The sequence below is a fragment of the Sminthopsis crassicaudata genome, chromosome 6, assembly GCF_048593235.1.
Source record: "Sminthopsis crassicaudata isolate SCR6 chromosome 6, ASM4859323v1, whole genome shotgun sequence".
NCBI classification, from domain to species: domain Eukaryota; kingdom Metazoa; phylum Chordata; class Mammalia; order Dasyuromorphia; family Dasyuridae; genus Sminthopsis; species Sminthopsis crassicaudata.
In genome coordinates, this window is record NC_133622.1 from 59,344,225 (window position 1) to 59,359,627 (window position 15,403).

Consider the following 15,403-nt stretch of genomic DNA (forward strand, 5'->3'; position numbering starts at 1 on the left):
TTTTAGGGCCAGTGCTCTATCCACTATGCCACCTAGCTGCCCCAGGTGTTCTTAAATTTTATGTTTGTGATGAATCTCTTCAACATTCTGGTAATACCTATGGATACTTTTTCAGAATAGTGTTTTTAATACAAACCAAAAAAATATATCTATATGTATATATATCTATATCTATATAGATATAGATATATATCTATATTTATATAGATATAAAGAAACCAATTCTATTAAAACAAAGTTATTAATATATTTTATTTTACAGATTCTAGTTTAAAAACTGACTGGCTATCCCAAGAGGATTAAAAAAAAAGTGCCCTGATAAAAGGATGGGAGAATTATGAATGTATAGAATTTTGCTTTCCTTTTGAAAACCAGGGAAATCATGAAATCATTTCTGGGGCGGTGGGGTTGCAGCCAAGGTGAGCCTCCACTTGTTCTGCTGATAGTTCCCCTTTTGGGAATGTTAATTCACAAAGAAATTGTTCTTCACTTTCTTATCAAACTGAAAGAAGGGTCAAAACATTATACCACAATTGGTCCAATGCAAATATATTTATAAAGGTGAAACATGAAAGTTAAGTGGAACCAGGCACAGAAAATCAAATTAGCTTAAGGGTTTAACTATGCACCCCTGGAAAGAAAGGTTATTCATTGTTGCAAATACAAAGTAGTCTGAGACTAGTCTAATTAAAGAATAGAATTCTTGTCTCTTTTACAATAGACCTTTAAACTTTTTCAACTCAGCAGGCTAGAAATGACTTCACTGGGGGTTCCAAGGCTTATGGTCCTGAAATGGCAGCTGTTGTTTTCCTTAATCTAGAAAGAATCTGTGAGTCACATTTGACCCACTACTAACACCCCGCTTCTAGACACACATACACATATATACAAGCCCACACATGCACAAACTTGTTTACACACACAAAAACAGTCACATCATTAGCTTGATATAAAAAAAAAAAAATCAAGAGAGAAATAGGATCTCTTTTTTAAAAATAATTAAAAGAATGATACCAATTAGTCATTTACTATTTCCCTTATTATCTTTCTATCCCTTGTGCCTTACAGAGTGCCTGGCATATCCTTAGGTGTTTCATAAATGTTCATGCAATTTAACCATTCATTTATTCATTTTTTTCCTTAGGAAATCTTATTATTGAGCAGATAAGAATTATTTGTGATTAACACATTAAACTATAGTCAAGATACAAATTCACTATTAGCGATGGGGAAAAAGGAACTACTTGTTTAGAAAATAGTGAAATAAGATAGAAAGGAAAGTTTAGCTCATTAAAAGTAATTTTTGGATCATATTTTGGCAAATATTGGATGTATGCATTAATTAATGTGTGAATTATAAATATTAGAAATAATTATCTACTCAAAGACAAAGACCAAGGACTGGATTTTTAAAAATTCAATAGTATTTAAGTTTTCCAATTACATGTAAAGATAATTTTCAACAGTCATTTTGTAAGATTTTGAATTCAAATTTTTCCCTTCTTCAATTATCTCCCCTCACCCCAAGACAGCAAGCAATTTGATATGTTATACATATTTCTGTATTAGTCATTTCATGAAAGAAAAATCAGAACAAAAAGGGGTAAACCATGAGAAGGAAAAAACAAGCAAACAAACAGCAATAACAAAGGTGAAAATAGTATGCTTTGATCCACATTCAGTCTCCATAAGTTCTCTCTCTAGATGGCATTTTCAAGGATTGAATTTTCACGGACAATTAAGGTACCAATGAAAATAACATTCTGATGAACTGCTTCTTATTTCTACCAATATCAATTGAGCTAGTTGCAGAATGAACTTCAGTTACAACAATCTCCCATTCCCACACTAGTTCACATACTTAAACACTTCACTACATATCTCAATTATAACAATTATATTGAGGAATCTTCTACTGAAAATATTTTCTCCAGCTCCTACTCCACCCCCCCAAATTAAATTCTAAGACAATGATTTCAACAAGTTTTACATCTTCTTCTTCCTATCAAAGAATAATTTCTTTTCTAAAGGAAATTGAAGAAATTAAAAAAAAAAAGATTTCTCCATATTTATTAGACTGTACAATTAAAAGAATGGTGTTAATATGTAATTCCAGAGAAATTGAGCAAGATAGAGATTAGAGAGTATTTAATAGTTTATTAAATGGAGAGATATACTGGGATCAAATGGATCCATGGTTTGGTCCCAGGGCTGAATGAGACTGTCCTCTCCAAGAATCCAGTAAACAATGTAAGTTCTCAAAGACATATATACATGTGGCTCAGATGAAGGGGGTAGACTGAGGTAGGGGCAGAGTGAGGGTACTGAGAGCAGAACGGGACTCTGACAGGGTGGGGTGAGCCACCAGAGATGAAATGACATAATCAAGGGGAGGCACCCTGGACTTGAGGAGAGGCATCTTGATAAGACTGTATCTGACATTCTAATAGCTTAGGATGGGGACAGGCATTCTGATATTCTAAAACATAAGATCTTTTATCCTTACCAAGTATTCTGATAAAGAGGGAGGGGAGGTTTTGCAGAACTGAGAAGCAGGGAAACTGAGTGAGGACTGGGTCATGATAATTATGGAAACTGAGAACTGGGACATAATAAATAGTCTGAGGATATCAAGAAATCACTAGACCACATTAAATATTTAATCAATGTTATACTAAGGGAGAATTGGGTGACAGCAAGATTATTATTATCAGGACATGTTTGAGTTCCCAGCCTACATTCTACAATACTCTACTACAATATTTCAGGATGAAGAAAAATGACCTCTCAATTCATTATACAGTGATTCAATGTCCAACTAAATGACATTCAGAGGAGTACATTCATAGGGCTTTTTTGGCCAGTGAGTTTGTCTGAATACTTGAAGAAATGGGAGGTAGAATGGTACAGCAAATTTGAAGTAAGAGGACTTGAGGTCAATTAATGTACATTTTATTATCTAGTTGATCTTTGTCCAGTTACTTAGTATCTCAGTGACACTCCTTTCCCTCAAAAGGGGAAGTTTGGATTTTCAGGACTTTAACCTTTCCATTTCCAACCCATTTTCCTGAAGAAATTTTTTACATCACTCCAGGGAAATAGGTACATAAAATAGATCAACAAATCAAACAAATCAAAATTGTATGATCCCTACATTTAATTATGAAACCATGTATGGATCAAAAACTTTATAGTTTGGAGATCTTGTGAAATAGGGATGGTCAAACTCTTGATGAAATAAATTAACCAGGAAAGGGTAATCTGTTGCCCATTTGTTTGGTCTCTGTGAAGCTTGCAGAAGATTATAAATATACAGAAGGCATGAACTCATAAGTATTCTCTTATTGAAAAGAATATTATTTCGAAACTTCAAGGTTCTATGATTTTGATGGTATAGATGCAGGACACTATTCCATCTCTAGGACTGAGTTGATGGTTTCACTGGATTGTTATGGAAAAATTCATCCCTCCCAGAGATACATTGGGAGTGACCTCCTAAAATTGGTTGTACCCTTAACCTTCACCCCAACCCCCCCCCAAAATGACAGGATCTATAACTGAGTCCATAGATATCAAGGTTTCTCAAATGTGTCTTTTACTATGACCTATGAAGCAAAAATGTCACCTGTGAAAGTGAATCTCTGCAAGCTACAATATTAGTTAATAGGAATATATGATTCAATATAAAATTTCACATTTTTGCTTCGCATACAGCCTTTCAGGACCTTAACAAGTAAGGTTGGGCTATATCTGGATTTCAGAGGAGTGAAGAGAAAAGCAAGCAACCCACTTCCAAGAGAATTCTTCCATATTTCTCTGCTCTACCACCACTTCCACTACCACTTTCCTCATAGAAAACCTGTCCTTAGTGGAGTTCAGACTATGGATGAAGGGTTGATCACTAGTTCCAGCCTCCTGATCCTGCAGAACTGGGCTCTAGATACCAGTCTCCAGAGGTAGGGTTCCTCTTCTTAAATTTAACAGAATTCATTTGGGTGAATAGGGCACTCTCCCAGTGTCTGCCAATTCCTTCTTGACCTTCTTATGTCAAAAGGACTTGCTTTTGGTGAACAAGATCTTGTTGGCTTTTTCTCCCTAATCTCCAGATGCACCCTGCTTGACATCAAAGGAATTGTCATTATCCTGAGAATCCATCTCATTTTTCTTATTTTCTATAAAGGAGAGGATGCCTTTTTCTTTTCTTTTTTCTTTTTTCTTTTTTTTTTTTTTTTTTTTTTTTTTTGCTTTGAGAACCATATTTGGAGTCTGAAGCTTTTACTTCTTCACATTTGAGGCTGACTTCTTAGCCAGAGGTAGCATCTTTCTCCCTTCTTCCCAGAGACTGGCTTGGCTGCTGGATCCTTCTCCTTTTCTTCCCCCTCCCTGGGAGGACTTGACTTCTCATTGTGGGCAAATGGAGAGAAAAACTCACTGTCCACCAGGATAGAGCTCTTTTAAGTTTTGGGGGTTTTTTCTCTTCATGGGATCTGCACAGGCTGAAGTAGATAGCCATTCTTGGCTTTGGATATTTTTGGCCAAGGTGAGCTTAGCAAGGGCTGCATTCCCCATTTCAGATTCATTTGCTTGATGGCGAAAGTTCATCCTTTTCACTACTGAAGATCTTTGAGTCTGAACTGCTGTTCTGGGTTGTTATTTTGGCCCCTGAAGATGCAATTCTATTCCCCCACTTTAGGTTTAGGGGCAGTCACTGCTGCTATTGTTGCTACTGCTGCTATTGCTCTCCCCAGTTGTGACATTGGCTAATTTGGAGGGAACTTCACAGTTGTATCTGACTTATCTGGTGTATCAACTGAAATCTAGGCTAGGGTTTTAAATGGAGTTTTAAAGGAAGTCCTTCATTTCTGTCTTTTGGAAGCTTTATCCTCTAAGTTGCAACCAGTCAGGTTCAAAATCAGATATGGAGCTTTTAGTTTAGTGTAGCTTGGTAGAGGAAGGGCTGTCTATCTTGGATAAGAATTTGAGTCCCTTATGATCAAGCTTCTTCTGCTTCCATTGTCTTTTTCAAAAATGGAATACTCACAGCTACTTCTATTTTATGCTGCTTTGTCAGAGATGGTTGATTTCTCATACAGAAGGGATGCACCAGGTAACTTGATTTTTCTTGTCTAGAGGCTATTTGGTCTCTCCCTTTATGACTGGCATCAGCAGAAGCATTTGATTTCTTAGCCTTCTTGGCCGCTGTTAGGCTGCAACTTCTGTTTGGGAGTTTTGGAAGATCTATTGAAGCAAAAGGATAGATATCAAACAGGAAAGTTATTTTGGCATTCTATTGGGAACTCCCTGTAGCCTCAGCAAAATTGCTGAGTGGCACAAGACAGTGAATATATGTGACCCTTCCTACTCTGTCATTTTCTAGGTCTGAATGCATCACTAGCTTAGGACTAGAACTTATTTCTTTTTAAATCAATTATTCCTAGAAGGAAGTTACTGGGAAAATTAAATAAATTCAAGCCCTTGCCTATCAAGTTAGTATACAAAAAAGAATAGAAGTTGCTTGAGGGCCAATATTAATTTTTTAAAAATTTATTTTGTTTACACAGTACACATAGTGACTTGCATATTAATACTTTTTACTTCTGTTCAGGTCTCAGAGGCCATCTATTATCTATCAATGTCTTAATTTCACAGAAAAGGAAATTTAATTCAACAAGCATTTACTTAATATCTCCTATGTGCCAAGGACTGAAATGGCTCCTATTGATTCTGAGAGAAAACTTAAAACAATCCCTGATCTCAAGAATCTTACTTGCTCTTGGAGGAATTTAAATTACATTGGAAAAACTCTTGATCTATTGGAGAAATCAGAGTAAGAGTAAGAGAATATCATTTTCTTCATTTAAAAAAAAGTTAAGCCAATAAAACATTAAAAGTGATTGTAAGGTGAAAGAGCAAGAAACTAAATTTAGAATCAGAGAACCTGGGTCCATGTTTTATGTGTGGCCTTTAACTTCCTTGCCTCTCAAATTTCTCACTTTTAAAATATGGTCTTAGAGTATAGAGATGACTACAAAATTCCATCTAGATCAAAATTTATGCTAAAATGACTTCTTTATATATTAAAAAGGAAAGATGATCTAAATGTGGCTTGAATATAGTTTAAAATGTTATATACATATGTCTATGCATATCATTAAAAGTTTTATAAAGCCTAGTTCAATTTCTTTACAAATTTGAAATTACCTGACCAAAGTCAATAATTTGGCAAAGCAGATGCTGTGAATATGAAGGACACACCTAATATTTACATGAAAAAGAAGAGTAAAGCTGAGAAAAATGTCAATAAATTAAATATGAAAGTAATTCATCAGAAGACTTGGGACTTATACATTCCAAATTTAACTTTAGATGGAATGATTTTGTATTTACCCAAGATTACATAAAAATTAGCTATTTCATATGAGAAAAAAATAATATTTTAAAATTTAATCATGCAAAATAATTTTAAAATTTATTTTTAATAAATTTCCCTTTACAAACAGATCACGTCAAACATGTTAGCTCAATTTTTCATAACTTTCCCTATAAACACTAATGTGTCATTGTGATTCTGAATTTCGAGTCTAGGGCTCAGTTTTCAAATATAGATTCTGTCATATGATATTAATGTAACTACTCATGAACAAGTTATTTTGTCAATCCTTATTAGTAAATGCTGTAGGAGTAAAAGAGATAGAAGATAATGAGAGACTCAATAATTTTTAAATTCCTTTATAGCTTTTTCTGTGCTATGGGGAGGGATGCACTCTCAAACTGTTGAATCATTAGGGTTTGCCAGGCTACTCACTGGAGTTTTTTAAAACTATATCTTACATTTTCATTCTCATACCCTACATTCACTTCTCTCCCACTTTGTTCCTTCTAATCTGCTCTATGTTATAATACAGAAAATTGATGGTTTTTATGGGAAACTAGATCTGATGGCTGTTCAAGAGAGATATTAGACCTATTCTTTAAACGGCTGAAGTAGGAGACCTGAGGTGGAGGAGGGGGAGGTTGCAGAGACAAATCTAAGACTCATTAGTGGAATGTACAAATAATTAGAGATGTTCCAATTAAAAGAAGCTGACTGAAATATGGCAGGTTCCCTTTCACTGAAGACCTTCAAGCAAAACATGAAAGTTATCCATTTTTTGCTATTTTGTAAAATAAATTTTGTCAAGTTCAGGTTAGACTAGATCTTTTCTCAAAGTGTGGTCCAGAGGTCCTCCAGATCCTTTTAGAAGTGTCTCTAAACTCCAAACTATTTAAAATAATAATAATAATAATATGTTTACACTATAATATAATAAATATCAATTGATATTACTTATATAAATAAAAACTCTTCTGGTGGAGTCCTTAATGAATTTTAAGAGTATAAAGGGGTTCTACTTCCAAAAAGGTTGAGAACTTTTGAACTAGATAAATCTTGAAGTCCCTTTCAACTTTGGGGACTGTGATTCTGTGATTCTCATGAAACTTATAATGTGTAAGGTTTGAAAGTAGAGAAAGTGACAAGGTGGGTGATGGTAGTGGAAGTAAGATGCCTTTGAAGATAAAGTTCTTTTCCTGCAAGCCCATAAAAAGATGCAATGCATTACTTTCCTTTCTTTGATGTCTACCAAAATTTCAAAAGCTCAAAGTCCTCCACAGTCAGCTTCAGTCACTTTCATAAAAACTGGGAAAACCTGCTTTAGCACATCTGCCCCAAACAGGTTTACCTGGGTATTGCAGTTGTGCACACTACAGCTTCTTGAGTCACAGGTGAGAGTTGGGGAGAGAGAGGCACCAAAAGTTAATGAATAGCGCTGAAAAGGTCTTAGTAAGCCCTTATACTTTTTATTTCCTTGAACATCCCACATACCTCATTATACCTCTTTCAAACAGACAAATCAGTTTTTAGATACAGGAATTAGGATAAGATACCTTGATTTTAGGTTAAATAAATTACTTTAAGATCTATTCCTCCTAAACTATTATTCAATAATCTTTGATTCCTTGAGTTGAAAAGAAACCTCAGTTGTATGTGTGAGGAAAATTGAGCCTTAAGGTATCTTTCTTGGCCTCTTAATTTTGGGTCAAACTTTCTATGTGTAAAGTAAGAAGAATTTTATGATACCTAATTCCAATAGGTCATTGGCGTCAGAGTTAACATAATTTAAATATTGTAAGAGCTTTAATAGTATATTTTTCAATTGAATTTATTTTTCCATTTACTTCTAGTTTTTGTTTTGTATCCTGGATGGTTGATGGTGAAGACTGACTGTGATTTAATTCAGATGTGTAAAGAGTGCCTGAGATAATGATTTTTTTCCCTAGGTAAGAGTTTTAACACCTTTGTTTGCAGAGTTGCAGGATTGATATAAGCTATCTATAAATTTATTTTATTTTATTTTTTAAAAAGATTAGGTCTCAGTCTGGAAATTCAGAGATCCAATTCCACTATTGATTGATACTGGAACTTTAACCTACTCTCTTTTTTCAATCTGGTCAAATATGCCCCTCAAAAGGGCCTTTGAAGGCCCTTGAAATCCAAAGAACTCACCATATTAAAGAATTTGCAACAGATAGCTTATTTGCACAGCCCCAATGCATCTTAGTACTTCAAAACTCAAGAGATCCACCAACCTCAACCTTCTGGGTAGCTAGGATTAAAAGTGTGTATATCATACTCAAAGAGAACATTTATTTTAGTTTAGCTGACAAGGTGCTTTCTGGAATTAAGGACAATAATTAGTTAACATACAAATTAAGAGTTGACTCATTTAATGCACATAGTAGAGAAATAATACAAAGAGGCTCAACTCCTTTAATTTGATTCATTTTTCCATACTCCAGAATTCTGTATAGAGAATAATTGAATCTCAGATCTATGAGAGATTTGCAAAACTATCTAACCATCCAATCTATCTCTAAATAAAAATATTCTCTATATCATATCTAGTAAAGAATCATTTAGCTTTTGCTTGAGACCATCTAGTTAAGGAAAGCTTACTAAATCTCTAAAAAGAAGTTCATTATACTTTTGGTAGCTCTAATTATAATCAGTAGGAAAGTTTTCCTTATATTTCCCAGAAAGTTGGGGAGTAGGGGCCAGTTTCTTTCTGTCTGTCTGTCTGTCTGTTTCTCTCTCTCTGTTTCTTTCTGTCTGTCTCTCTCTTTCATTAATCTCTCTCTTCTCTCTCTTTTTTCTTCCTGCTCCTTCCCTCTTTCTCTTTTCTTTCTTCTTTCTGCCTTTCTATTTCTTCTTTCCTCTTTTTTTTCTCTCCTTGCTTCTTCCATATCTTTGTCCCTCTTCTCTTAACTGCCTATCTCCTATCTACTGACCTAAGCCTAAATTATACAATTTTCCCTCCAACATATGGAAAGTCTGTTGGTACAATGGGGGGGTGAGGGGGTGTGGGGAGCCAATAAAACACTGCCCATATAGTCACATGACTGATAATCAAATTCTGTCTCTGTCTTGACTTTTTTTTTTTTTTAGTGACTTAGAGTAAGTCATAATTTCACTGGCCTTCAGTTTCCTGTTTTATAAAATAAAAGGTTGGACTAGAAGTCCTCTAACTCCTCCAGTTTTATTTCAAATTTTTTTCCATTACCCCATTTCCCAAATACTCCCCCATTGGTCTACCTTATGCTCTAATCAAACTAAACTATTTATTGTCCCTCAAATTCATTCTATGCCTGTCCTGCTCTATGCCTTAGTTCATTTTGTTTCCTCCTCCTAGAATACTTTCCTTCACTATCTTTATATGTCAAAATCCACTCTATTTATCATGGTCTATATTATATACTACTTCCTTAAGCATAGCAGGCACTCCACAAATCATCAGTTAAATGGAGATAAAGGTTTGAAGGCCATATAAGGGACTGATATGATTTTTTTAATAAAAAAAAAAATTCCTTGGTATATCTTCAACAATGTCTTGATTATAAACAGAGGTAAATTTAAGACTATGGCTAATTAAAAACTCAGATATACCAACAGGAAAATATGACTGCCCATTCTATGATTGTTTCTGTCTGAATAGGAACTCTGATAAATGGAGTTCAGAGATATCTCAGCAATATTCTTTTCATAAACATTATGTTTAGGAGGGAGGACAAATTAGAAAACTCACAAAAAAGAAGTATTTACAAAACATTTTGTTGAGATGATGTAAACAAACCTTTGCTGAATCATTGCATTTACTTTTCCCTCCTCTAGCAATCCATTTTTATATTGTCAGTTGTGACTTGATCAGATTTTTCATTTTTAAAATGAAAATATTCAATAAATCTGAAGATTTAATGTTCAGTTTATTGACATTTTCTGATACTCCTTGGAAGATGAGAATGTTCAGTATATTTTTTTGGCACTGGCTTCTAGAATTAATTTCTCAGCATTCTATTCACATATCAGTAAAGGGAAGGCTACAAAGTAGAGATCTGATCCCTGTCATTTTAATCAAGCCTCATAGCAGGGTGGGGAAATAGGATGGAAATGCAATGAAGCAATCATACCACAGATATAAAAACAATAAGATAACAGCTTTAAATCCTTGCAAAATCAACTTGATGTTAATTTAGTTTGTTATCTACTAATGCTTATTTATGTAAAGAAAGTAATTTATAATAAATTAAGAATAAAGAATATTTCTCTGGTTGTCATTAATTTTGCATTCCATACAATTATAAGAATAATTTTATTTTAAAAAGTAAGTTCATTCCCTTCACCAGTTAAATTACTCCTATCGATTTAGGTATTAAAAGGTTTGTTTATTAAAAATTAATTCAGCTTAAATCAACAAACACTTATTAACCAAATTCTAAGTTTCAGGCACTGATTTTTTTTTTTTTTTTTTTTTTTTTTTTAGCATTAGGGACATAATGATAAAATCTCTACCAGTAACTCTTCTGGTTGACAATACAGTGGAAACAGCAGTGGCTTTAGAGACAGAGGACTTGGGTTTAAATTTTATCTGAGTTACTTATTTCCTATGTGGCATTAAATAAGCTAATTTATCTGAGTAGAACCCTATTTCCTCAGCTGTAAAATGAAAGAAGTTAAATTACATGGTTTGTAAAGTCTCTTGCAGTTCTAAACCTAAGATCTAGAACTCTGGGTCACAATTTCCTAAATGAACGTAAACCTAATCTCAAAGCCTATTATTGCTTTGGGATTCGTTCCTTATAAGTGATGTATATCATTGTCCTCAGCTTGTGTACAATGGGATGAAGCTGGAGAGAGAGAAGAGCTCTTATGTTCTTCATTAATTGGACTTCCAGTTTTTTCATGTCCCATAGTTGTTTGAGGTACTTACAGTGGGAAGACAAAAGATATTTATCCTACTTTAGCTTGCTGAAGGAAAATTCTTTGGAAAGAGATGAGTGGACCTAGCAGTCCCATCATGTCCCTCTCCCCAGCTTACCATGCTAGAGACTGCGGGGATTTCTCACTCTACTTTGCATCTGCTGCTCTACCTAGTTTCAACTCAAAGGAACAAGATGATGCTTCCAAAATAAGCTCATCACTTCCAACCTCATCTCATCAACTTGCTGCTAACTCAAGCCTTGAATGATATCACCTTTCTCAGTTTCTTCTTTCTGCTGGAACTCTGTCTTCCCAGAAATCAGCCAGAATCAGGATCACTAACGTCTTTATTCTTGATCTTTTATGGTCAAGGTCAGGGGGTTAGGTCTAGCAATCTCACACACACCTTCCTCCCTCAAACGCCAGGAGAGACTGACTCAGCATCAATTTCCTCTTCCTCCTCCTACTCCTCCCACACAAGTCACTTCTCCCTCTTTGTCCCACCAATCAAGTCAGCACAGAACAGCTGGGGAGGGTCAACCTTCAAACAAGTTAATAGGGAACTGTCCAATTGGCCATTAGTCTCATGTGCTTCATTATACAAGTGCATTGCTCAGTTCTAGCCCTTTACATCTTTCCTCTGTTTGGAGGGCTGGATGAACATGGAACTCCTATCAGATCAATAGGTGTAAGTTGCAGAGACAGATTTAAGAAAAAAAATTCCTAACATATATGCATGCATGCATTCATACATACAAACACATAAAATATATGCGTGTCTAGGCTTAAATGGGATCTAAGGATATTAGTGGCTCTGAGACTCTGTAATATCACTTATTATAACTTCTAAATTGGAAACTAGGAATAGAATGCCCTTGTTCTATAACTTACAAATATCTTTTACTTCCTAAAAGCACAAGTATTTTCTGTTTATTTGGGAGAGAATTGTGATTGTGCTTCACCTCATTAAGAAACTCCCATGATTTTTCACTGAAGTTTCTTACATGCATAATTTTAAGATCATGCAAGAGAACGAAGAACAGCTGGTAGAAGATGTTAAACAACAGAATTAGGCTATTTGCAGAGAACAGAGAAATCCTAACAGAGCAGGCTTTCTTGGGATGATGGTGGGTTCTTGATCACTGAAAGTTTTCAAATGAATTTGATATTCCTTGATAGAGAAAAACAGAAAAATAGTTTTTTAGGGACAGCTAGGTGGCACAGTGGATAGAGCACCATCCCTGAAGTCAGGAGAACCTGAGTTCAAATCTGATCTCAGACACAACATGGCCTAGCTGTGTGACCATGGGCAAGTCACTTAACCCCAATTGCCTCAGGGATAAAAATAACTTTAAAAAAATCTTCTGATTATCATTGTCAAGCAAGATAAGAGACAGAAAAACAATTGTTAAAGATGCTTATCACTATCATGGATGATGTCCATTATAAAGATTCAAAAAGAAAGGATTCCCTATAGTTTGTGCTCCAAGTGTTCCTGGTTGCAGAAAACTTTGTAGGGATTGCATCAAGCATCCAGCACTGTAGATTTTTCTCAGTAAAGATTCAAAAGAGATCATGCTAATGATCTTGAAAAGGGAAAAAAAAAAAAAAAAAAAAAAAAAAATATATATATATATATATATATATATATATATATATTTCTATAGTTTAAACAATGGCATGCAGTTGGATGGGCAGACAACTGAATTAGTGCATCATTATCTATACCTTGAATAGGCATTGTAGATAATGGGCCAGGATCAGAATCAAATAGGAAGATGAAAGTTTATTGCATTTTGGAAATTATGTAGCACTTTTAATACTCTCAAAAGGCTCCCTGACAGGGAGCAGTGTATGGAAGGGTATTCCTTTTTAACAATATTCTTTCAGCAGGGATAAAGGGATTTAAATCATAGAACACCAAAATGTTCAAAGAATTAAAATTTGAGATCATGCAAAAGTCAATAGAAAGATTACCCTAGTTCAAAACCATTTCACTTCTCATCTAAACTATTATAATTTCCTTTTATTAGCTTCTCTCTCTCTTCTCCAATCCATCTCCTGTGAGCTACTAGCAAAACTTCCAAAAATACATTCAATCATCTCATGCTCTTGCTTGAAAATTTTTGATGAATCCACTTGCCTCCAGGAAAAAAAAAAAAATCAGAGTCCTCAGCTTTTCACTTAAAGGTCTTTTCAATCTTGCTCTACTCTACCCTTCCAGACTTATTGAACATGACTTCCTCTAAGCTGTCTATATTTTGGCAAAATTATCCTATTTGTTCTCTAAACTCTATTCCTTACTTCAGCTTCTATACAAACTATTCCTCATGTCTGGAATGCATTCTATTTTCTCCTATCTTTCTTCAAATCCCTAAGTTCTTTAAGGCTTACCTCATGCACCATCTCCTACAACTGGCATTGACAAACTGTTCTGATGTAATATCAGAGGTAAAAATGGTCTTGGTGTTTATTGACTGTTGTTGTTGTTGTTGAATGGTTCCAGTCATGTGCAACTCTTGATGACCTCATCAGGTTTTTCTTGGCAAGATCCTAGAATGGTTTGCCATTTCATTCCCAGCTCATTTTACAGATGAGAAATTGGACAGGGTTGCAAGTGTCTGAGGCCGGATTTGAACTTAAAAAGATAAATTTCCCTGACTTCAGGCCTGTGACTCTATCCACTATGTTACCTAGCTACCCTATTTATTGAATAAGGAACAATAAACATAATTTATTAATTTTTAACATAATCCATACATCAAAATGTAAAAATTTATAGCTTAAAAAAACATTTTATTTTAAAATGTTAAAAAAAAAAACTACATTCTTAGCTATAGAAAAAATAGGTTAAATTTGACTTTTACACCTTTTTTAAAAGGTGCATAGATTTAGGTTTACATGTTTTTTTTTGTTTGTTTGTTTGTTTAATTTTGTTTTTGGAGAGGCAATTGGGTGTAAATGACTTGAGCAAGGAATAAATTCCTTGAAGGAAATGTGATATAGCTAGATTTAGCTTTACTGAGTAAGATCAGTAAGATCTGGACTCAATTCTCAACTCAGATGCCCAAGGATTCAGAATAAGTCAATTTTCTGAACTTCAGTTTCCTTATTGGCAAAGTTAAAAAACAGGACTTGATACTCTCTAATGTCCCTTGTCACTCTCTATATGTTATCCAAATGCAAGGACTGTTTGTGTGTTTGTGTGTGTGTGTGTGTGTATGTGTGTGTGTGTGTGTATGTGTGTATGTGTGTATGTGTGTTTAATTATATCTAGCACTGTCTTCCCCACCTTGTTTCTTTTGTGGAGCTGTGATGAATAAGGAATTCTCAATATGAAACACTCTTTACTGATGAAGATCATCAATTCATCTGTAACATGTCATCCTAGAAAATTTATTGGGGACACTGAACAGTTACTACTATTTCATGATTATACTTCAAGCAAGTAGAAAAAGACCTTGACATTAAGTTTTCTAGAGTATAAGAGCAGCTTATTATATACTTATGCCAGGCGGTTTTTTAGCCTTGTACACAGAAAACATTTTTTTAAAATATTTTAAAATTCCCTAATGAATACTGATACAAAAATTTGAAATAAAATATTAGCAAAGAGATTACAACAATTTATCACCAGGATAATACACTATGATCAAGTAGGATTTTGTAGGATCAAGTAGGAATGCAATGCTGATTCAATATTAGGAAAACTATCAACAGAACTGATCATATCAATAACCAAACTAACAGAAATCATATCATTATCTCAATAGATGCAGAAAATCTTGACATTCTTATTAAAAACACTGGAGAGTATAGGAATAAATGGAGTTTTTCTTAAAATGATAAGCAATATTAATCTAAAATCATAAGCAAGAATTATATGTAATGGGGACAAGTCAGAAGCATTCTTAATAAGATCAAGTTTAAAACAGGATGCCCACTATCACCATTATTATTCAATATTGTACTAGAAATATTAACTTTAGCAATAAGAAAAGATAAAGAAATTGAAGGCAATGAAGAAAAAGTCAATTAAGAAACAAAACTCACTCTTTACAAATGATAGGATGGTATTCTTAGAGAATCCTGGAAAATGAACTAAAAAAC

The 15,403-nt window shown here is 34.2% G+C and overlaps 1 long non-coding RNA gene across 5 annotated transcripts in view; it reads right to left on the reverse strand.

Annotated features, from left to right (window-relative positions):
* Positions 1–277: 277 nt before the first annotated feature.
* LOC141545397 (uncharacterized) overlaps positions 278–15,403 on the reverse strand; it is a 39,499-nt gene continuing 24,373 nt past the window's right edge. For all 5 annotated transcript variants that reach the window (XR_012483002.1, XR_012483005.1, XR_012483003.1 and 2 more), the window contains one exon: positions 278–5,238. This is a non-coding gene — a long non-coding RNA (uncharacterized LOC141545397). The remainder of the gene's footprint in view (positions 5,239–15,403) is intronic.